The sequence below is a fragment of the Myotis yumanensis genome, unplaced genomic scaffold, assembly GCF_028538775.1.
Source record: "Myotis yumanensis isolate MYYU_CA2020_CCGP unplaced genomic scaffold, mMyoYum1.0.hap1 SCAF_3, whole genome shotgun sequence".
Taxonomy (NCBI): domain Eukaryota; kingdom Metazoa; phylum Chordata; class Mammalia; order Chiroptera; family Vespertilionidae; genus Myotis; species Myotis yumanensis.
In genome coordinates this window covers 60,734,156-60,740,216 of record NW_027223754.1, presented here as the reverse complement: position 1 = coordinate 60,740,216, position 6,061 = coordinate 60,734,156, and the positions used below count along the sequence as shown (strand labels likewise).

The 6,061-nt window shown below is 38.2% G+C and overlaps 1 pseudogene; it reads left to right on the top strand.

Annotated features, from left to right (window-relative positions):
- Positions 1–2,096: 2,096 nt before the first annotated feature.
- Positions 2,097–2,776, top strand: LOC139005000 (protein tyrosine phosphatase type IVA 1-like; annotated as a pseudogene).
- The last annotated feature ends 3,285 nt before the right edge of the window (positions 2,777–6,061 follow it).

Here is a 6,061-nt window from a genome sequence, read left to right as displayed (position 1 = left end):
AAGTCAACTTCGCACTGTACGTGCATACCCGGACGTGGTATTTTGTGGAAGAGCCACACTCAAGGGGCCAAAGAGCCACATGTGGCTTGCGAGCTGCGATTTGCCGACCACTGCCCTAGGAGATGTATCGACAAACATATTGCCAGAAGAGATGTCTGAGATTTTGCTGTCTATGGTTTCTTCTAGGATTTTTATGATTTCATTATTTACATTTAAGTCTTTTCTCTGTTTTGAGTTTATTCTTTTTATGGTGTAAGTGTCTAATTTTCCCAGCACCATTAATTGAAGAGACCATCTTGACTCCATTGTATGTTCTTGCCTCCTTTGTCAAATATAATTAAGCGTAATGGCTTGGGTCGATTTCTGGGTTCTCTGTTCTGTTCCATTGATCTATATGCCTGTTCCTGTGCCAGTACCAGGCTGTTTTGATTACAATGGCTTTGTAGTAAAACTTTATATCTGGTATTGAGATCCCTCCAACTTTGTTCTTTCTCAAGATTGGTGTGGCTATTTGGGGTCTTTCTTTGGTTCCAAATAAATGTCTGAATTATTTGTTCTAGATCTGTGTAATATGTTATTGTATTTTAATAGGGATTGCATTGAATCTATAGGTTGTTTTGGGTAGTCTAGACATCTTAATTATGTTAATTTTACCAATCTTTGAACATGGTATATTCTTTCACTTGTTTATATCTTCCTCTATCTCATCCGTTTTTAATTAAAACTTTCAGCAAATTAGGAACAGAGGAATCATACCTCAACATGATAAAGACCATATATATAATAAATCTATAGCCAAAATCACACTCAATGGGTGAAACTAAAACCATTTCTCCTAAGAACTACTCTTATTCAACATATTACTGGAAGTCCTAGCCACAGCAATAAGACAAGAAGAAAACATAAAAGGCATCCAAATTGGAAAGGAGGAAATAAAACTGTCAGTATTCACAGATGACATGATATTACACATAGAAAACCCTAAAGACTCCCAGTCTTTTTGGAGGGTCCCTGGTGCAGAACAATGGGAGAAACTGTGTGTGACTGGCCCTGAGTACCCTGGTTGGAGTTATCAGCAATGCACAGCTTGTGGTTCCCTCTCCTGGGGCTGGGTGTGTTTTGACGGGACCAAGATATACACCAAGGTCTGCTCTTCTAGCCCCAGGTCCAGAAGCAGATCAGGCAAAGACTCAAAGGTCCCAGCGATACACCTCTGCCTGCAGACTGATTGCTATTCTCAGTCACTTACTGAGTCTCGGGCTATAGACTATAGCAAGGCATAAACTCCATATGGTGGGGTGAAAGGTTTTCCAACAGCGTGAGGCAATTGTTTCCCCTTCCGTTTCCCCCCACCCCAGGCAATAGCTGCCTGGATGATTAAGTTCTGCTTGAGGAAGATGTTCTATGCTGTATGGGAGAATGATCCAGCATAGGAATCCAGGTGACTGCACTCAGAGCTTTATCCCCAGAGCCCACAACCCTGGATCCTCCTTACAGAAATTTAGTCCACTCTGCCCTCCCTCTGCCAGAGCCCAAGGTGAGTGGTTGCATATGAAATTTTGTACATTGGCCCTTCAAGAGGGTGTCTGTTTTTCCAGAAGTTTCTCCCTAACAGACAGAAACCGCACTGTTTTTCACAGCCAGATGTTATATGGGCACTTTTCTCAGTTCTGATGCTCTGGACTGGGAGACCAGTTTGGGGTTTCGACCACAGAGTTATCAGTAGGAGCCCCCACAGCTGAAATATCTCTCCAGAACTTCAGCTGCTGTCTGTGGGAGCCCAGCCAGCCCTTTTGCGCCTCCGCCCTTTCTACCAGATTCCATCTGGTCTCCACTTTCCATCCGTGGTTATGATGGTTCTCTCCAGCTCATCTACAGTTGATTATTCAGGATGGTTTTTCTATATTTTAATTGTAATTCCATTTTGTTCCTGGGAGAGTGTCAGTGCAGCTTCCACTTACTCTGCCACCATTTGGTATCTCTTTGCATCATTTCTGTATTCAATTTTTAAGTTATTTCATAACCCTATTGAGTGTGTTTTAAGTAACATGGCTTGAACGAACCACCTAGCTCCTGTGGAAGTGCCACACAAGAACATGAGATTTCTCATTACACACAATCCAACCTTAAACAGATTTATAGAGGAACTTAAGGAATATGGAGTCACTGCAATATATGAGTATGTGAAACAATTTATGACACTACTCTTGTGGATTAAGAAGGCATCCATGTTCTTGATTGGCCTTTTGAAGATGATGCACCACCATCCAACCAGACTGTTGATGACTAGTTTAGTCTTGTAAAAATTAAGTTTTCTGGTCCTAGCCAGTTTGACTCAGGGGATAGGCCATCAGCCTGTGGACTGAAGGGTCCCGGGTTCGATTTTGGTCAAGGGCACTTGTCTGGGTTGCAGGCTCAATCCCCAGTGTGGGGTGTGCAGGAGGCAGCCGATCAATGATTTTCTCTCATCATTGATGTTTTCTCTCTATCTCCCTCTTGAAATCAATAAAAATATATTTTTTTAAAAATTAAATTTTGTGAAGAACCTGGGTTGTATTGCTATTCATTGTGTTGCAGGCCTTGAGCTCCAGTGCTTGTTGCTCTAGCATTAATCAAAGTTGGAATGAAATATGAAGATGCAGTATAATTCATCAGACAAAATCAGCGTTGAGCTCCTAATAACAAGCAACTTTTGTATTTGGAGAAGTATTGCCCTAAAATGTGGTTGTGCTTCAAAGACTCCAATGGCCATAGAAATAATTGTTGCATTCAATAAAATGGGTGCTTGATGCTATTGCTTTGGAAGTGGAACTAGAGACAGGACCAAATTTGTCATACAGTCTAATGAAGCAGTTTTATCAGGCCACAAGCTTGACAGAATTTCAACCTCTATGATTGGGTTATGATCAACCAATTTTGACACTTAGCAAAAGATTCTTACTGTTCAGCATTTAAAAAGTGCTTATTATTTGTACCAATTGATTTTTCCTGAAATCATGCAGTATTGAGTTATGTGTTTAAATCTATTCCCATGCCAGAATCTTATCAGCATATAAGATATTAGAAAGATTAGGTGCCAAAATACCCAGCACAATCTATACTAATTTAAGGTAATATGCTAATTAGACCAGGAGACCAGATATATTCCGACCATCTGACTTCCTTCCAGACAAAGCCACAGAGGTGGGGGCCGAGGCAGAGGTGGTTAGGGGCCATGAGGCTGGCAGGGGAGGGCAGGTGGGGGCCATCAGGCTGGCAGGGGAGTGGTTAGGCAGCGATCAAGCCGGTAGGCAGGCAAACGGTTATTAGCCAGTCCCAGATTGTGAGAGGGATGTCTGACTGCCAGTTTAGGCACCATCTGTGGGATCAGGCCTAAACTGGCAGTCGGACATCCCCTGAGGGGTCCCGGATTGGAGAGGGTGCATGCTGGGCTGAGGGACCCCCCCATGCACGAATTTTGTGCACTAGGCCTCTAGTACTTATATATTTTTAGTATCATACAGAACTAAAATCCCAGGAACTATGAACATTCTGAACCTTATGTGGGTTAGCCCTTCAGTGATTTCAAACACAGAAAGTAGGGCCTATATAGTTATTGCCTGTTCATTTTGTGTTTAGATCTCCCACATTAATGTAAGTATACATCAGGTTTGCTCAACTTTTTAATTTTTATACCAAGTCTGAGTGATTATTTAATGTCTTTCTATAAATCTCATTTTGTGCTTTTATGAAAAGCCTCCATTTTGAAAATCTGTATTGTACAGAAGCACATGTCTTTGATGTCTCCAGACAAAAAGCCTTACAGTTAATTTCAATGTTTGCACTTTGGATGCAACTTACCGGGGGGGGGGGGGGGGGCGGGGGCTGAGAAAAGAGTGGGAGGAGGATATTAAGTATTTTTAGTACAATGTTGCCTTTGTCTTGTGTGGAACATGTAGAATATGCTCTTTAGTAAATATTTTTTTAAGGTGGACATACTTTGCAGTATCTAAAACAATTCTTAATCTTAAAATTTCTGAAATTCTTGCATGTTTTTCATACTTTCTGTATAGTTGTTTACTAACTTATTTTTGTTGAAAGTATGATTTTTTCCTTCTCTCTCTTGCAAAAAAAAAGTAAGTTTCTGCTGATAAATTGAGCAGACATCTAATATTTTATATACCTTTTGAGCTGTGTAACTTAATATTTGAATACTTGATAATTTATTTTATTATGTAATTGATAAAATGGTGATGTGTATTAGTGCTAGTTCAACCATATATTTATACTATCTTGGAATGTGTGGTTATAGTTCTGTGGAATAAATAATTTGTCAGTGTTCACCAGCTTGTAAAAATCTATTGTGAAAGCTTAAATATCTAAATAAATAATGAGATGCAGTAAAAAAAATGAATGGCTAAATGTAATCAAAACAATTTAAGGAAAAATAAAATGGGAGATCTCCTGCTATGAAAAATCTATACAGCTAGAATGATTTATACTTACTGATATTGGTGGAGTGTCAGACAAAAATAAAAATAGTACAAAATATGAAGCGTAAAAACAGACTAATGCATATAAGAATGTTATTAAATGACAAATGTGTCATTATAATTTGATGAGGAATGAATAGGCTGTTCATTGAAAAATGTTAGGACAGTTGACTATACATATGGAAGATAATAATATTATATCAACATACTAGAAATAAAAGTAAACTCCACATGTATTAAATACCTAAGAGGAATTTTTTTTTTTAATTTAGGAAGAAAAATAGGAAGATAATTTAATGATACAAAAGCATAGAAAATTTATAAGCAAGCCAAAAAACATAATGTCATAAATATTGATGAATTATATTTCATTCAAAAATTTCTGCACTTAGATATCATAAGGTTTTTAAAATATGAAAAGATATTTGCAACACCCATAATTGACAGCATTAGTTTTCAAGACATATACATAATTTCTACAGATGAATTAGAGATAAAATATTAAAAACATGAACAATGAAGGTGAAGAAAAAATCTAAATAGCCAATGTAAATGTGAAAAGCTACACTACTTCTACAAATCAGGAAATTTAAATCAACATAATCATAGGTTTCATTTTACTCTCGTCCAATGGTCAGAAATGAAGAAATCTGTTAATATCAAGTATTGGCAACAATAAAACAGGAATTCTCCATATGTGGATATGTAAATTGGAAAACCATTGTATTTGTCAGGGTCCCAGCAACAAACAGATGGCATACTCAAAAACAGTAACTGACAAGAGTTTAAAGAAGGGAATATTTATGAAGCTGTGAGTAAGAGTTAAGGGAAATTGACAAGGGATGGTGAAGCACTATGGGGTTAGTAACAGTAGAAGGCGGTTACTTACTTAATTAAGCCTGAAGGGTGAGGACCTAAATAGCTGAAGAGCTGTCTTTTCAGGAAAGAAACACCCAGCTGAAGTTATGACCTTCATAGAAGAATGTAGAGACTAATAAACCACACCTAACCACATCAGCAGTTTACTTTCCCCAAAGTTCTACTTTCTAAGCTCTCCCTGCTACTGTCCATTGGCCAAATCTAATAGAAGTATAAGGTCATGGGAGCCAAGTTGGTACAGCTCATAAAAGTTAATCTCCTGAGTCACAGAACAGTGTGGAAAAAGATGGACAGTGTCAAGAAGGGCAGATGGAAAATATCCAGCATAATCACAGTAGAGAGAAATGTGATAAAATTTAATAGCTTTGAATATATGCACATCTCCTTAATGTCCTTTTTCAAGAGACAAACATGTGGACAAGAAAATACATTGAATTCAATACTCACACACTGAAGCATCTATAATAATAAAAGCATAACATGCTAATTAGACTGAACATCCTTCCAGATGAAGCTGGGACTGCGAGGGAAACCTGGGTCCTGGGTGCCAGAGGGAAGCGGGTGCCAGAAACTGGAGAAGGAAGGCCTACTCTTGCACAGATTTCATGCATCAGGCCTATAGTTGTTTTTAATAGCTATGAATTTTGCAACCTAAATGTCCATTAACAGAAAAATTGGTAATATCATATATTTATGACATTAATTACTGT